This window comes from Pan troglodytes, chromosome 19 (genome assembly GCF_028858775.2).
Source record: "Pan troglodytes isolate AG18354 chromosome 19, NHGRI_mPanTro3-v2.0_pri, whole genome shotgun sequence".
Classification (NCBI taxonomy): Eukaryota; Metazoa; Chordata; class Mammalia; order Primates; family Hominidae; genus Pan; species Pan troglodytes.
In genome coordinates, this window is record NC_072417.2 from 78,967,347 (window position 1) to 78,986,839 (window position 19,493).

A 19,493-nucleotide genomic window follows, 5' to 3' on the forward strand; every position below is an offset into this window, starting at 1 on the left:
ACATGGAGAGGGGTTTCTCCATGTTGACCAGGCTGGTCTCGAACTCCTGACCTCAGGTGATCCGCCCGTCTCAGCCTCCCAAAGTGCTGGGATTACAGGCGTGAGCCACCACGCCCGGCCATCTTCTTAGGTTTCTTCACATACACCCTTGCACTCTCCATCTCTACATATTAGTTCATGATCTTCTAACTTCCTGGGTAATTTTACTATATGGAAGAATAAATCTATAGGGTATACAAGCCACTGTGTTCAGGATATAACTTGGGAACACCATTAGGAAGAGATCTACTATTAAAATTAGTACCAGATTAACAGTTAACTTATGGAAATTTATTACTTATGAAACTTATTTTCTGAGTCTCTATGAAGAAACCAGCATATTCGATAGCTAATAGCCAACATATCTATGAGAAGTCACCAACATGGAAGATGTTTTTCCTATATTTCAGAGCACTATTTAATTTTGCTTTCTTCCTTTAAAATTTAACACACAGGCTTAACTCCAAAGTGAACCTAATTGAGGTTGAAGAAGTATTGTTTTGGTATGGCTGATCTTTTCTCAATCGTGGTTTTTGATTTTTGGTTTTTTTTTGTTTTTGAAATGGAGTCTTGTTCTGTCACCCAGGCTGGAATGCAGTGGCACAGTCTCAGCTCATTGCAGCCTCCACCACCCAGGTTCAAGTGATTCTCCTGCCTCAGCCTCCCAACTAGCTGGGATTACAGGCATGCGCCACCATGCCCAGCTAATTTTTGTATTTTTAGTAGAGACGGGGTTTCGCCATATTGGCCAGGCTGGTCTCGAACTCCTGACCTCAAGTGATCCATCTACCTTGGCCTTCAATCATGTTTTGGTTGTAAAACTTCATTTATCATTGTGATTGGCACTATTTTTTGGATTTCCAAATATATAAAAAAATTTAAAATAAATACATAAATGAGCTGCTACAGGAAAAGATGGCAATACTGACATAGTAAAAATGGCCAGCAAGTATAACAACCTAACGATTTATTGTAACTTTCTGGGTATAAGATAATGATGTTTTTATTTACTATGTATTTTTAAATATTTTTCTTTTTAATTTTTGTGGGTACATAATAGGTATATATATTTATGGAGTATATGGAATATTTTAATACAGGCCTAATATGTGTAATAATCACATCAGAGGAAATGGGGTATCCATCACCTCAAGCATTTATCCTTTGTGTTACAAACAATCCAATTATATGCTATTTTTTATGATAATAATTATACATGGACGGATATGGAAGGTAAAAATTTGTCAGAGTGCTTTTGGTACTGATTAGCAGAGAAAAATGTGCTTTATGATAGCTGGCATAAGACATACAGGCAAAATATCCCCGAAGTAGAGAAGGGCAACTTGCCCAACTTAACTGCTTATCCTAACTAGATAGAAACACCATTTAAGAACACACAATTCTCTTAATTATAATTCTATGATTATCAGACAACATTTCAACTGATGGTTTGAATTCTTGAACAGACTAGCCCACTAGAAAAACATATTTTTATCAAGTACCTGGAAACCCTTTAAATAATTTTCAATGGCTTTCCTCCTTTTGTGGGTGATAGCTGCAGTTCCAATTAGGGTAAAAGGGAAATGTGTGTGCCAACTGCCAGAGTATTATTTTGGAGACCAATACTGAAAGCCAAGTATACAAACAGTAAGCTGTCCCAGCAATTCCACTCCTGGGTATATACACAAATAATTGAAAATAGGTACTCAAGCGAGTAATTATACATAAATATTCATAGCAGTACTATTCACAATAGCCAAAAGGTAGCAACAACCCAAATGGACATCAATAGTTGAGTAGGTAAACTAACTATGGTATATACACACAATGGAATATAATTCAGCCATCAAAAGGAATGAAGTGACGATATTTGCTGCACTGTAGATGAACCTAGAAAACATTACACTAAGTGAAAGTAGCTCCGGACACAAAAGGTCACATATCATATGATTCCATTTCTATGACATATCCAGGAAAGATAAATCCCTAGAGACAGAAAGCAGAATGGTGGTTAGGAGGATCTGACAGAAGGTGGGGAATGGGAATCCACTGCCTAATAAGTATAGGATTTTATTTGTGATGATGAAAGTGATCTGGAACTAAATAGAGGTAGTCATTGCACAACAACGTGAATGTACTAAATGTCACTGAATTGCTTACTCTAAAATGTCAATTTTATGTTATGTAAATTTTACCTCAATTTAAAAATAAATGACTGTAGCTGTAACTGTGGAGCAGGAGTCCAAATTCAAATGCCTACAGGGGCCAACTAACAAAAATGAGGACAGTGAACCAAAGACCGCATGCCCGCCATGTAATTATATTCCTTTAATGTTGTTTAATTTTTGCCTTTTAGTCTTTTATATAGTTGGGATATGTGTCCCCTCCAAATATCATGTTGAAATGTGACCTTCCAATGTTGGAGGTAGAGCCTAGTGGGAGGTGTTGGCTCATGGGAGTGACTCCCTCATGAGTGTCTTGGTGCCAGTCCCTTGGTGATGAGTGAGTTCTCACTCTATTGGTTCATGCCAGAGATAGTTGTTTAAAAGAGTGTGGCAACCCTTCCTCTCCCTCCTGCTCCGTCTCTTGCTCTGTGACATACCTACTCCCCCTCCACCTTCTAACCATGAGTAAAAGCTTCCTGAGGTCCTACAAGAAGCAGATGTTGGCACCAAGCTTCTTGTACAGTCTGTAGAACTATAAACCTCTTTTCTTTATAAATCACCCAGCTTCAGGTATTCCTTTATATCAATGCAAAATGAAATAAAGGAATCAGAGAAAATGGAGACTAACAGTCTTTTCTCTGCTTTTCCTGACCAGTCTAACAGAGACCTGTTTAATTTGTTCACTTATTTTATTAAATTGGTTTTGTTATCTCTCTACATTGTGTTTCTGATTTCACTGATCTCTGCTCTTAGTTTTACTATATTTTTCACACTTACTTTGTTGCTTTTTATCTAGTGTTTTGAGGTTAAGGCTTAGCTTATTTCAGTCTAGATACCAATTTAAGATACTCTACAACATTTGATGAGTAATGCTGTCATTATCTTTCAGTTTTAAATATTTGACAATTTTATTGTGATTTTCTTTTTAACCCTAACTTATTTAAAAATACAATTTTACATTTCCAAACCTAAATCCAAGGGTTTTTTTTAACTGGCTGCTTATTATTGATTTCTAATTTGATTGCACAGAGAACATAAAATGTTGTCTCTATGACAGTGATACTTTAAAGGCAGTTGTGACTTCTAATATAACCAATCAGTTCCACTTGTTGCCTTGACAAGGCAGGGGTCAGTGGTGCCAGATCTCACATAGTTCAAAAGAAACTAGAAATCTAAAATTTATGTGAAATCTTCTGATTTTATAATGTTGGCAACTAATTGAAAATTTTCAAAACGTTGCGCAGGCCAAACTAAATATATATGCAGATGACTCAACCTGCAGCCCAGGAATTTATAACATCTGCTGGAAAGCCTGAACCTGAACAGAAGACCGACAAAACAGACAAGAAAAAAAGCACAAAAGCAGCAAAGATAAGAGTAAGCTACAGGAGAATATTACGAAAGAAAGGAATGGCTTATATGACACAATCCTGGAACTCTGCCTAACACAAATTTTAAAGTAGAATTTTAAAATTGGAACATACATAAAAATATTAAAATATCATATATTAATAAGTGCCATAAAGAAAATTAAGCAAATAGCCCAAGGCCAAGATACACATTTGTATATCATTGCTGTAAGGATGGCACAGAATGATAGTTACTGAAGCTATACTTTCGAACTGGATTGTCTCATGAAATAATCTAGAGTAAGACAAGAGTAGGATGAACATGCAAAAAAGACCAAGAGGGATGATGAAAACCAAAAGAATGTGTGCCACAGAAAATGAAGAAGAAAATGTCCTGAGGAAGAAAGACTGAACAAAATCCAGATTGGAGGTCACTGGTATCCCTAGGAGGAGAAGTTTTGGTAACATCAGGGAATAACCCAAACTGCATTGGCTTGAAGGTAGATGATGAGAAATCTGAGGCAATGAGTAAAATAACTCCTTAAAGAAACCTGAATATAAAAGCAAAGAAAGAGAGAGAAGCCGCAGTTGAAGGGGTTGGAGTGAGATTAAGAAAAAAGTTTTAAGATGGATACTTACTCATGTCTAAGTGTTGAAAGGACCAATGTAGTTAAGAGATACCAAGAGGGCCCTGAATTAGATTTCAAAATGGAGGAAGATGCAATAATTGTTAAGAGGAAGCAAAGAACTGGTGGAAGGATTGGTACAAAGAAAACACCCTATAAATTAACAAAATACAAGAAGGCAAGAGTTTAAAAGAAGAACATTAATGAAACCAGAAACAATATTTTGGCCTGGAGTCACAAGAATAGAAGTAGTATCACTTTTACATCTAACTACTGGTGGATGACAGGAGAGGTAGAGGAGGACCACTTGCCAGTCTAAAAGTGATGGCTAAGGCTTTACTATACACTCCATGAACAAATGGTGGCAGGAATAATTTTTTAAGGGATAAAAGCTTCAGAAGAAGTTGTCTATGGTCTACTATATTAATAAAGCATATATTCAATGGTGTGAAAAATCAAAGAACCGTTCATGACAACAGAGAAAATGATGATGTTTCTGGAGTAAAAGAAAAACCATTTGGGAGATCATGAGTCAGTCTTTGATTCACTTATTAATTTTGTAGAAAGCTAACCGTGTTCCACTGCTCAGGAGGTCATACAGCTCTGCATGCCTCACTCCATCCTCTTGAAGATGAGGCATAAGACCACAAAGCAAGCTGAGATCAAGGGCTTTTGTTTTTATTTTTTTTTAAGAAATCAAGTTTCAAAGTAATGGAAAGGTCAGTGTGCATTTAGAGTTTAGGCCTACAAACTAATCTGTGATTGAATCTACAGCAAATCACGACAATTTATTCCAAAAGTGATGATGCTGACTTATCCTAAACTTGTTCATTATGCAACTGTAAAGAGAATTGAAGTAATAGATCACATTTCAAAAAGAATCCTATCAAAAAATCAGAGTAAGAATAGCTCTAGGTTTCATAGATAAAATGATATCTGGCTAACATCTCTCCAATAGTCTCCCCCAAGTGCTCACTAAAATACCTAGAAAGAGAAAGGGGGAAAAAAAATAAAACATCGCAAGAACAGTAATAACTCAGATAAACAGAAAACACAGTGAAAGAACCTGGGCAGAATCTCCAACAACTATAAAGTACATGGAAATAGACTAATTAAAAATGTATCTATACAGATCTACCTGAAAGCAAACGTAAATTAGCTTCAGGAAACAGAACCTAAGAAAAATTATATAGGAAGACACATTGTACCTCACTCAAGTCAAAGATTCTGTGTTGAAAAAAATAAAAATATTTACTATGTGTGATTCTTCTATGATAATGCTTTTTCCTTCCATGGTGGTACGTTTTTCTAACATCTACTAGTGTTTCACACACAATCATTCAGAGCCAGCAACTCCCAAAATGCATCGGATTAAAGTAAAGTACAAATGATGTTGGTGTACTATATGTAGGGAGCCATCATCTCCACAGCTAAAGGAATATACGTGGACACAAAAAGAGGGAAAACAATCTGAGTTCAAAACATACTGAGAACTATACAATTCATTATTTCATTCAAAAAATCAAAGACTTATAATATAAGTTATAAAAAGATATATCACCAGTAAAGCAGAGTTTCTACAGGTAAAATAATCCTAGAAACTGGGAACTTCACTGGCAGCTGACCAATGTTTTTATCCACCTGAAAATCTTCAAGAGAATATGACCATTATACAAGTTGACATGGAGAAGACACAAGACAATCCATACCCAAAATACACAGTAGACTAATATCAGAAAGTCCCTAGAAAAGTGTACAAACAGTGAGAGCTCAACATGTGTTTGTTAAATAAATGAAACACCAAGACTTTACAAAATCTCCCTTATTCATTATTGAGTAATGAGAAAAAAATACCAGTTGGAGACTAAAAGCTACTGTAGAACCAGGGGAAAAGAACCACATCCTATAAACACAGAATAAAAATATACCATCAAAATAATCTAATATCCAGAAGAAAATATCAGAAAAGTATGAGGAATCATAAAGAAGACCGTCTCTATGAAATACAGGTAAAATCTTAAGAATTGGCTAAGACAAAAAGAGAACAGAATAATATTTAAAAGGGAGTATGATTAAGATGAAAAATAGAAAAGAAACAAAAATGCAGAGCACAATAAAAATTCATAATGGAAGTGGCAAAGAGCAAAAATGCAAATCAGTGATGTTGTAAACCATCCCATATACTCAGAGGACAAAAACAACACATGAAAATATGAGAAAGAAACTAGAAATATGAAAGAATGATAAAAGAGCTACAAAAGTGAAAATGGAAAATAAATGCTAAAAAAAGGAAAACAATATTAGAAATAAACTAAGCTTAAACTTTTTAAGGGAAAATTTAAAATGTTGATGTCTTACTGTATCCTAGCACAAACAGAAAAAAAGAGAATTACATCTGATTCAGATTTCTGGTTTCAAAATGGCGGCATAGAAGCTGGCTTCACTCTCCCACACAGAAAACCAAAAACAAACAGACAGCACTGAGATTATCACCAGCAATATCACAGAACTCAAATATGAGAATGAGGCAGTTCCCAGGACCACAGAGAAGTAAAAAACAACTCTGAGCAGAGAGTAGGAGAACCACACTTCCATGTATACAATGTCCCTCCCCTCCAATCTGCCCAGGCATACAGAAAATTTCCCCTCGACCCAGAGTTTCCACACTAGAAAAAGATCAAGGTGGACAACCAGCTTCTCCAACATCTTGGGTTCCCTGGCAGAGGACCTGTCTCTGCCTTAAGCCACAGGAAACATTGTGAGTTCCTGAAGGGAGAAATATTCCTGAGGATAGCCAGAGACAAAGGGAGAGGTGAGTCTATCATTCTCAGTCCTGGAAACTCTGTTCTGTAAGTTGGCCAAAAAAGACACCAAATCAGAGTGACTGTTGAACAGCACAGGTCCCCTAGGCACAAACTCCTAACCCGCCTTCCCACACTACTAGGATATCCCATTTAGGACTTTCCATATTCAGGACAGGTGGCACTCTGTTTACTAGAACCAAGCAAAACCTGGGCTTAAGGTGCCATCTAGTGACAAAAAGGAGGCAGTGATCTAGCGAGATAAGAAAGAAAGAAATCAACAAATCAATTATAATGAATCACTAAAGCAAACATATCCCATAAAAAACAAAACAAGTCAGGCAAGGAAAACTGAATAAATAACTAATCCTTCAATGCAAAGACACAGATGAACATCCTCAAGAAACAACAGCAAACAACGAACCATGAACTCCTCAAAGAGACAGAGCAAGGAACCAGCAACTGACTAGTATGAAATGATATATGAACTCTCTGACCAAGAATTCAATATAGCATTTTTAAGAAAACTCAGTGATCTCCAAGATAACACAGAAAAGCAATTCATAAATTTATCAGAGAAATCTAACAAAGAAATTAAAATAATTTTTAAAAGATCAAACAAATCTTAGAGTTGAAAAATACATTTGCTGAACTGAAAAAATTCATTTGAGACTCTCAATAGCAGAATGGTTCAAGCATTGAAAGAACCTGTGAGCTTGACAACTGGCTACTTGAAAACACACACTGAGAGGAGAAAAAAGAAAAAAGAATGAGAAAAAAAGATCTCCTACAAGATACAGAAAATTATCTTAGAAGACAAAATCTAAGAATTATTGGTGTCCAAGAGGGAGTTGAGAAACAGTAAGAGGTAGAAAGCTTATTCACAGAAATAATAAAAGAAAACTTTCCAAAACTTAAGAAAGAGATAAATGTCCAGGTACAAGAAGGTAAGAAAGCACCAAACAGGGCCAGACGTGGTGGCTCACGCCTGTAATCCCAGCACTTTGGGACGCTGAGGTGGGCAGATCACCAGGTCAGGAGATCGAGACCATCCTGGCTGACACATGGTGAAACCCTGTCTCTACTAAAAATACAAAAAAATAATAAAAAAGCCGGGTGTGGTGGTGGGCACCTGTAGTCCCAGCTACTTGGGAGGCTGAGGAAGAAGAATGGCATGAACCCAGGAGGCAGAGCTTGCAGTGAACCAAGATTGCACCATTGCACTGCAGCCTGGGAGACAGAGTGAGACTCCATCTCAAAAAAAAAAAAAAAAAGAAAGAAAGAAAAAAGAAAACACCAAACAGATTTGACCCAAATAAGACTATCCCAAGGCATATAAACATCGGGCACTCAAAGGCCAAGGACAAAGAGAGAATCCTAAAAGGAGCAAGAGAAAAGAAGCAAATAATATAGAGAAGCTCCAATTCATTTGGCAACAGACCTCTCAGGGAAAACCATACAGCCCAGGAGGGAGCAGGATGACAGTTTCAAAGTTCAGAAAGAAAAAAAAAACTGTCATACAAAAATGCTATATACAGCAAAACTATCCTTCAAATATGAAGGGGAAATAAAGTCTTTCCCTGACAAACAAAAGCTGAGAGAATTCACCAACACCAGAACCATCTTACAACAAATGCTAAACGGAGTTTTTCCGTTAGAAAGAAAAAAAATACTAATGGGCAAAAAGAAAACATTTGAAGGTAAGAAACCCACTGGTAAAATTAAGTATATGAACAAACCCAGAATAGTCTAATACTGTTAACTGTGCTGTGCAATTCACTCATAACTCCAGTATGAAGCCAAAAAGACAAACCTATAAAAAACAATACTACCTACAGGAACCTGTTAAGAGATGGGCAATATAAAGATGTGTAATTGAGACAACATAAAGTCTAAATGTGGAGAGATAAAGTATGTAAGTTTTTTCATTTTTTGTTTTTTTCTATACTTTGAGATCTAAGATAAATTTTCATCTCTTTAAAATAACTTGTTATCGCTATAAAATGCTTTTTGTGAGCCTCATAGTAACCACAATGCAAAAACCTATAATAGATTTACTAAAAATAAAAAGCAATTAATTAAAACATACCACCAAAGAAAATCATGTAACCATAAAGGAAGAAAGGGAAAGAGAAGTTACCAAACAACCAGAACACAAACAACAAAATAATAATATTTAAGTCCTTACTGATCAATAATAACATTGAATGTTAATGAACTCAATTCTCCAATAAAAAGGCATAGAGTGTAGGGCAGAGCAAGATGGCTAAATAGAAGCTTAAGTGATTCTTCCCCTCAACAGAAACACCAAATTTTAACAACTATGTATAAAAAGCACCATCACAGGAACCAAAACTCAGGTGAGCAATCACAGTATCTACTTTTAATTTCATATGGCTGAAAGATACATCAAAGAGGACAGGAAAAACAGTTTTGAATTGCTGATGCCACTCCTCCCCCATCCACCAGCCAGATAGCATCTGTGCTCTTGGGAGAAGGAGAGCACAGAGATTGTGAGGCTTTGCATTGAACTTAGTGCTGCTCTGTCATGGTGGAAAAGAGAACCAGGCTGTAGTCAGCTGACATCTGCCTGCAGAGAGAGCACCTGGACTGGCCCATGCCCAGAGGTGAATCGCTCATCCCAAAGGTCAGAACTTGAGTTCTAGCAAGCCTTGCCACCACAAGCTGGAGTGCTCTGGGACCTTAAGTGAACTTGAAGGGCAGTCTAGGCCATAAGGACTGCAATTCCTAGGGAAGTCCCAATGCTGAGCTGGGCTCAGAGCCAGTGGACTAGAGGGGCACACAACCTACTGAGACACCAGCCAGAAAGGCTGAAGGGAATGCCTGTATCAGCTCTCCCAAGCCCTGGGCAGTGGCCATCTGGCATGGAGAAATCTGTGTGCTTGGGAGAGGAGGAGAGCAGCGACTGGGGAACTTCACATTGAACTCAGTGCTGCCCTGTCACAGCGGAGATCTGGCAGGATTCATCACCTGCTAACTAAAGAGCCTCTGGTCCCTGAATAACCAACAGCAATACCCAGATAATACACCTTGGGCATCAGGCTCTGAGATGTCCTGGCTTCAGAACTCTGGATAGGTTCATTTTATCACAACCTTCTATTACAATGGTATACAAAATAATTCTCTTTTGGATTACCCTAGAACTTGAGTGGCCACGACAAAGAATAAACTTTTAAAATAATTTAACTATAATATAATTCAGCAATTTCTGGTTACTTTTAATCGAACTTTGATATAATTCATTGAATTCTAGGTAAGTGGAATCCAAGTTGATTTCATACATGTCAAATATTTCCCTCTTGCTCCCCAACTCTATACAGTATCTATGTTGTGAGAGGTAACGTTATACTCATATATGAAAATCTGACATATTTTGGTTGAATGATACGTTATAAATTGCATGTGTTCCTAATTTTAGTAATGGTAGCAATAGAAAAAATATATTCAAAAGTTACAAACTTAATTAATCTTTAAATATATATGCATCAGTTAAAAACAGCACCATATCTTCTTTATTAAGTATCATAAGTTATAGGTTACTTTTATATTCTGGTAGAATAGTATTTAGAACTAATCTTTCAAGAATACTTTTTGAAAGTTCGAATTTGTTTTCTAAACAGAATAAAATTTCTTATGAAGGAGACCCTACAAAGGTGTTTTCACTTACATATTAGGTACAGAAATCTTTGTGTTTACTATTCAAGTTTGCAGGCTTCCTTTTAGGCTATTTCTAGATGTCTCCTTAATTCAATTTTTTTTCCATTTTAAATATCACTATTAATTCCTTGAGATATTTTTCACCAACCTTACAAACAAAATGATCAAGTCACAATTCCTCACTTTGGCAATTTTAAAACTAAATTCAGATTTATAATATTCAGTTATACTTTAAAATCCCATACAAGACCAATTTAACCTAGCTTTCCCTGTCTACCAAAATTCAAAATTCAAGCTCCTAGGTAAACTGGAAGGCTGTCTGCTTTTAATACAACTTCATCCAGATTTTTGCAGTAGGCAATGTTCCATTAAAAAAAAACAAACCTAATCAAAATGAAGTTCACTCTTTCTATGAATAATCACAAGATTGTTTAGTATTCCATTTAAGTCTTTTATTAAGATTAGCGTCTAGCAAATAAAAGTACAAAAACAGTCATTATAACTTTGCAGTTTTAGTATCTTTAAGGTATTCCTATTTGAAGATTAATCCCTATTTCCCCTAATATTATAAATGTTGATTTATAACAACAAACAAGCAACAAAAGATAAATGAAGAAGATTTAAAAGTGTTATAGGAAAGCTTTTTCACTCATGTTTAAAAATATAACTTCTTTAAAAATATAACTTTAGGGGTAAATAATGTTTTTCCACCATAATGGAATATTATAAAAACTATGCATATTAAGCAAGAAAAGATATGTTTCCAAGAAGCTATATGTCAGTTTGTTGGAAAAATAACAAGTAAAAGTGAAGAAAGGCCTCCAATAACTCCAATAACTTCTTTCCTTTGGTCTCAAACTGACTGGGTCCACTCACTTCTATTGGTTCTTTGATAATGCCAATGAATAGTCTAAAATTTCTGCTTACTCCAGGGACTGAATTAGGTACAGAAATCTTTATGTTTACTATTCAAGTTTGCAGGCTTCCTTTTAGGCTATTTCTAGATGTCTCCTTAATTCAATTTTTTCTCCATTTTAAATATCACTATTAATTCCTTGAGATATTTTTCACCAACCTTACAAACAAAATGATCAAGTCACAATTCCTCACTTTGGCAATCTTAAAACTAAATTCAGATTTATACTATCCAGTTATACTTTAAAATCCCATACAAGACCAATTTAACCTAGCTCTCCCTGTCTACCAAAATTCAAAATTCAAGCTCCTGGGTAAACTGGAAGGCTTAATTCTTCCCACATATGTGTATTCTTTTTTGTTTTTCATTTTTACTTTTAAGTTCGAGGGTACATGTGCAGGATGTGCAGGTTAGTTACATATGTAAATGTGTGCCATGGTGATTTGCTGCACCCATCAACCCGTCACCTAGGTATTAAGCCCAGCATGCATTAGCTATTTTTCCTAATGCTCTCTCTCCCCCACCTCACCCCCTAACAGGGCCCAGTGTGTGTTGTTCCTCTCCCTATGTCCATGTGATCTCATTGTTCAGTTCCCACTTATAAGTGAGAACATGTGGTGTTTGGTTTTCTGTTCCTGCATTAGTTTGCTGAGGATAATGGCTTCCAGCTCCATCCATGTCCTTGCAACTGACATGATCTCATTGCTTTTTATGGCTGCATAGTATTCCATGGTGTATATGTACCACATTTTCTTTATCCAGTCTATCATTAATGAACATTTGGGTTGATTCCATGTCTTTGCTACTGTGAATGGTGCTGCAATGAACATACGTATGCATGTATCTTTGTAATAGAATGATTTATACTCCTTTGGGTATAATATGTGTATTCTTAACAAAACATAAAAGCATGATGAAGATATATACCCAGCAGAAGTGTGTATAGTTACCAAAAGAAACATATAAGAATGTTCATTGCAGCACTATTAATAATATCCCCAAACCAGAAGCAGCCCAAATGAATATTGACAGTAGAATGGATAAATATATGGTGGTATATTCACCTTGAAACACTATTCAACAAATGAGCATGTAAAAACTACAATGATACACAACAATATAAATGAATCTCACAAACCTAAATATTGAGCAAAAGAGGCCAGGCACAAAAAACTGCATTCTGTATGATTTTATTTATGTGCAGTTCAAAAATAGATAAAAAGTGAAAATAGTGGCTGCTCTTGAAGGTGGGGCACTGACGGTTAGGGACTTGGGAGGGAGGCTTCTGCAATGCTGTTAATATTCCGTTTCTTGATCTAGGAGCTGCTTACATGGGTGTGTTCAGTTTGTGTGCTTTTTGGTATGTATGTTATACTTCAATAGAAAGTTATAAAAACCATGAGACTGCAGGATGAGTCCCCTCAATAAACTTTGGTTCATAGGAAAAAAAAACTGCATGGAGTCAGAAAAGGGGTGTTATATGTCAATATCAGATACATATGAGCAGAAGACATCTCCAGTTCATGGCCAATACGGCTTGTGGCTAGGGTGTTTTCTAAAACCCATAATTTGAGACGAAATAAACATCCTAATCTGGGCATGACAGTAAGATTTCAAAGGACAGGATTAGTGCAAGTCCAGAAATGTCACCATGCACTTTTTCCCTTGCATAGTTAGGCTTTCATTGAGTTGACCACATATGTGGTTTACCTCTCAATCTGTGGGACCTCAAAACATCATTTGGCTTCTTTTTGTTGTTGTTATTGAGACAGGGTCTTGCTCTCTTACCCAAGCTGGAGTGTGGTGGCGTGGTCATAGCTCACTGCAGTCTCCAACTCCTGAGCTCAAGCAATTCTCCTGCCTCAGCCTCCTTAGTAGCTAGGACTATAGAAGCATGTGCCACCCAGCCAGCTAATATTGTTGTTGTTGTTTTTAGAGATGGGGTCTTGCTACATTGCCTAAGCTGGTTTCAAACTCATGGCCTCAAGCAATCTTCCTGCCTTGGACTTACAAAGTGCTGGGATTTCAGACATGAGCCATTGCACACAGCCCTCATTTAACTTCTAATAGGAATTTTGTCCACAATGTACAGCAAAATAGTTCTAGGAGAATAGGATGTGGGGGAAAATAGGAAACACACGGAGAGCCAAACATGTAAAAAAGAACACACTCATGGCACTTCCTTGAAAGGAAAAGAACATTCCAGTTTCAACACTCCCTGTCAAGTGATTACAATACTAAGTGATCATTTGGGGCAGTTCATTTGTATCCCTGCCTGCTGTGGGGCCACTTTCGGTTCTCTTTCTCTCTCTGGTGCCATTGGCCTAATCACAAGTGAGAATGCTGCCTCTAAGGGCTCCACCATCAACCCCTGAACTAAACATCTTTCATGTGCCCCTTCGGCACACTCATTACCCTTTTGCACCCAGTTCTGTGCCCCAGGGGTGAGTCTCTTTGATCTCCATCAAACCCGAAGAGCTCCCTTGCCTTTGGGTTTCAAGTTGAATTCAGCAAGGAGCCTGATCATCAGAGTCCCATGTTGTTAGGGATTAAAAGAAAATGGAAAGGCTGAAGAGTTCTTGGAGTGGGGTGGGGTGGGGGGTGGGGAGGCAAGTTTTATTCCCCATTCCTCTTGGAATTCTAACCTGGCTTTGATTGTTTTTGTTCTTCCTTCCTTGGGGACAAGGAAGTGGGTAAATTTATCTTCAAAGATTAAAACTTCACAAAATGTTGGACAAAGGAGAATGATATACAGAAGTGCCCATTTCAAAAAAAGAAAAGGCAAAACTGGATCCTGTTCAAATAGACATCTTTGATATAGGTGGGAAAATAGAAGAGGGTACACCTAGATGTTCTCCAGATAGCAGCTCCCTTGGCTGAGGTTCAAGTATAGTTCAAAATCTACTGCTCCGTCTCTGGTCCCTGATATGTCTCCAGTTAGAGCATCAAAAAGTCACCCAGGACAAGTGCTCTTGTTCCAGAGCCCACCCAGCACTTCCCTCAGTGGGCTTATTCAGTCCTCGGAGCATTCTGGGCATTTAGTAGGCAATACAAGAAACAGCAACATCTAAAAACAATTTATCTCTGAAGTTTTATTGAAATTTCTCTTTTACAAAATGTCTGATTTTTACCCTAACGACTGCATCCTCACCCAAATCTCATCTTGAATTGTAGCTCCCATAATTCCCATGTGTTGTAGGAGGGGCCCAGTGGGAGATAACTGAATCATGGGTACAGATTCCCCCATACTGTTCTCGTGCAGTGAATAAGTCTCACGAGATCTGATGGTTTACAAGGGGAAACTCCTTTCACTTGGCTCTCATTCTCTCTTGCCTGCTGCCATGTAAGAAGTGCCTTTCACTTTCCACCATGATTGTGAGGCCTCCCCAGCCACATGGAACTGTGAGTCCATTAAACCTCTTTTTCTTTATAAATTACCCAGTCTTGGGTATGTCTTTATCAGCAGCATGAAAACGGCCTAATACAATTCCTAAATATTTTTTCATCATGGCGTGTTTTGACTCAAATCCTACACCATGGGGAAAAATATACGTGTGTGTGTGTGTGTGTGTGTGTGTGTGTGTGTAGTACAATAAGTTAAATTCCAGTGTTTCAAAGTTTTTAAAATCATTATATTTGTATCTTTATAAATCATGAAACAGTATTTAAAAATTCAGTATTTCACTAAAGCCCCAAAACCCCCCCATTATGCAGTATATCCATGTAATAAACCTGCACATGCACCCCCTGAATCTAAAAGAAAATATTTTTAAAATCAATATTTATACTTCAGATTTCCATTTACTCAATCTATGTTATATCTATATGAAACAAAAATATAAAACTATGCAGCTTTTCATCAGCTATCTCTTAGAAATTATTTGTCAAAGTTTATTAACTGTGGAAGAAAAGGTACTCAGATGAGACTGAAGAGTTCCAGAGAAGCTCCTTGTCCTGGCACATCTGATCCGCTGTGGCTGCAGCCAACCTCTCCATCACGGGCTCACCACTGTCCCAGAGTCCACTGTCTCTTACATGGACTATTATGATAGCTTCATCTTCCTTATTTTCCTGCTTCCAGTTTCTCATTACTTAAATTTATATTTTCATTCCTGCCAGGATAATCTCCCTAAAGTATAGTTCATTCATGAGATTTACTTACCCTGAAATGTTAGGATATTTAGGAATCAAAATAAGTATGCTAAAATCAGATTCAAGTTTACAAAGTAAGATTGATAAATTAAAAGTAGAAGATGAATCTATGTATTTACACATGAATTCACACAAGAAGAAAGCCTGAAGCCTCTTACATGGAGAATACTTTTTCTTTTCATTAAAAAATCCTGGATGGGCACGGTGGCCCACGGCTGTAATCCCAGCACTTTGGGAGGCTGAAATGGGTGGCTTGCCTGAGCTCAGGAGTTCACGACCAGTCTGGGCAACACAGTGAAACCTCGTCTCTACTAAAATACAAAATAAATTAGGCAGGCGTGGTGGTGTGCACCTGTAGTCCCAGCTACTCGGGAGACTGAGGCAGAAGAATTGCTTGAACCCAGGAGGCGAAGGTTGCAGTGAGCCGAGATTACGCCACTGCACTCCAGCCTGGGCAACAGAGTGAGACTCCATCTAAAATAATAATAATAATCCTAATTGTACACTTATTAGAAAGCTCTCTTTCCTATTCTATAATCCATAAGCCTCCTAACAGCATCTCTTAACAGGCTGTGGTAGGGTGTCCTTTCATTCTAGGCGAGAAAAACTCTCACCTGTTTAAAAACAAAGTGTGTCATCCCTGACAACTCTCCATTTATTATATGAAATACACAGAAGGCTGTTCAGTCAAAAACTCAAAATAGAGTTTTAGCTATTTCCAGAAACCTGGTTTACACTCTGCTCCACTCCTTACTGGCTTAAGTGATTTGGGACAAATTGAAACCATCTCAGGACCTTGAGGAATCCTCAGACACGTTTAATTAAAAATATATGCAAAACATAAATAAAATTTTTAAAACCTCATATGCTTCCCAACTAGGGTGAGCATACAATATTTAACTACTATTAATGTTTTATTATAATTTTTCCTTCTAAAACTTTATTGGTTTGTCTTTATTATTGTCATAAGCTATAAAACATACATATATATGTATGTTTTTATATAAATATAATGTCTAGATCCCTTTCAATGCATTTATACACACACCCTAAACATCCCCCCCCCACACACACACACAATCTTTTTTCTAAATTCACTCTTGTATCAAAGTTAAAATATTGGAAAGCAAAGTAACCAGGAAGCAACATATTGAGGCTACCTTAGCTTAGGTCTCTACAATATGCCAAAGTACATTTTAATATAATAACTTTCAGCTTTTATTGAAAGTCAAAATAAGAAATAGTCTGCATTTTCTGCAAAATGACTATTGAAGATCTTGTCAGAAAAAAACAATCATTATTTTATTTTAAAATTTGGTGCCATGAGAGATCTTTTTGGGGTGATAGAAATGTTCTAAAATTGTGCTTGGGGTGGCGGCTCACACCTGTAATCCCAGTATTTTGAGAGGCCTGAGGTGGATGGATCACTTGAGCTCAGGAGTTTGAAACCAGCCTGGGCAAAATGGTGAAACCCTGTCTCTACCAAAAATCCAAAAAAATTAGCTGAGCATGGTGGCACATGCCTGTGGTCCCAGCTCCTCAGGAAACTGGGGTGGGAGGATCGCTTGAGCTTGGGAGGTCAAGGTAGCAGTGAGCCGAGATCAGCCCACTGCTGTCCAGCCTAGGTGACAGAGTAAGGCCTCGTCTCAAAAAAAAAAAAAAAAAAAAAAAGGAAATGTTCTAAAATTGAACTATGGTGATGGTTACAAAACACAAAACTCTGTGAATTTACTAAAAATCATATATTGTGCACTTAAAACAAGTTATTTTTATGGTGTGAGAATTGTACCTCAATAAAGCTATTTTCTTTGTAAAGAAAAAAAACTGATGTCAGGAAAAGATTACTTCTTCTGGAAAACCTGTTCATATGATTTTATAAGGCAATGAGAAACTAAGTAAACAGAGCTAATACACGTATATAATATAGTCGTTATAATAATAATATTAATAATACATATATAACAGACACTATTCTAAATGCTTTATATTAACTCTTCTAAGCCTCTCAATAATCTTAGAGGGAACATCTTATTATCTTATTAATTATCCTCATGTTACAGATGTAAAGCCTGAATCACATGGAAATTAAGCATCATGCCTAAGGTCACACAGTAATTTAAGCTAGAAGTTGGACGGATGACAACCGGGTCCAGAGTCCATGCTCTTAACCCACACTAAATTCAAACTGTTCCCAAAACCACCTAAAAGAGTTCAAGTCAAAGCAAATTTAGAATTTAAATACAGAAATACTTTTATATCTAGTATAATAATATCTACCATTCTCCACGTTTGTTATATTTTAATTACATGTTAATGTGTTTACAAGTCATTTTAAGTCTGTTCTAGAAGTAAAGACAAATATTTTATTCATCATTTCTTATAATACTTTCACTGTATCAGTGTTTTATAAATGCAGGAAATATTTACTTGCTGAAATGAACTCCAATAGAAATTACTAAATTCTTTTTTTTTTTTTTTTTTTTTGAGACGGAGTCTCGCTCTGTCGCCCAGGCTGGAGTGCAGTGGCGCGATCTCGGCTCACTGCAAGCTCTGTGTCCTGGGTTCACGCCATTCTCCTGCCTCAGCCTCCAGAGTAGCTGGGACTATAGGTGCCTGCCACAGCACACGGCTAATTTTTTGTATTTTTAGTGGATACGGGGTTTCACCGTGTTAGCCAGGATGGTCTCGATCTCCTGACCTCGTGATTTGCCCGCCTCGGCCTCCCAAAGTGCTGGGATTACAAGCGTGAGCCACCACGCCCGGCCAGAAATTACTAAATTATTTTTCCTATATTTACTCATTATTTAAGTGATATAATCCTGAAAGCATTTTTTTTTTTTTTACTTAACTTTTAAGTCTGGGGTACATGTGCAGATTTGTTATATAGGTGAACTTGTGTCATGGGGTTTGTTGTACAGATTATTTCATCACCCAGGTATTAAGCCTAGTACTCGTTAGTTATTTTTCCTGATCCTCTCCTTCCTTCCATCCTCCATCCTGCCATAGGACCCAGTGTGTGTTGTTCCCTTCTATGTGTCCATGTGTTCTTATCATTTAGCTCCCACTTATGAGTGACAACATGCGGTATTTGGTTTTCTGTTCCCACATTAGTTTGCTAAGGAAAATGGCCTCCAGCTCTAGTCATGTTCCTGCAAAGGACATGATCTCATTATTTTTTATGGCTGCATAGTATTCCATGGTGTATATATACCACATTTTCTTCATATAATCTATCACTAACAGGCATTTAGGTTGATTCCATGTCTTTGCTATTGTTAATATTGCTGCAATAAACTTACATGTGCATGTGTCTTTATAATAGAACACGATTTTCTATTCCTTTGGGTATATACTCAGTAATAGGATTGCTGGGTCGAATGGTACTTCTGCTTTTAGGTCTTTGAGGAATTGCCACACTGTCTTCCAATGGCTCAACTAATTTACACTCCCAACAGTGTATAAGTGTTCCTTTTTCTCTGCAACCTCACTGGCATCTGTTTTTTTTTTTTTTTTTTTTTTTTGCCTTTTTAGTAATAACCATTTTGACTGATGTAAGATGTTATCTCATTGTGGTTTTGATTTGCATTTCTCTAATGATCAGTGATGTTGAGCTTTTTTGCTTTTTTTTTTAAACTGTTAAGAAAATGTTTGTGGTTTTATTGTATCATGAGGCATTGAAACATCTGAACAAATCAATGTCTGGGCGGGGTGAGGCAGCTGCTTTCTCCTTCACTTCTTCGGATTACTAGAGCAACTTGTCAGTAGAT

At 37.0% G+C, this 19,493-nt stretch overlaps 1 protein-coding gene across 28 annotated transcripts in view; it reads right to left on the reverse strand.

Moving 5' to 3' along the window:
* CEP112 (centrosomal protein 112) overlaps positions 1-19,493 on the reverse strand; it is a 555,600-nt gene that overhangs the window by 343,099 nt on the left and 193,008 nt on the right. The gene's annotated exons all lie outside the window — the stretch shown is intronic.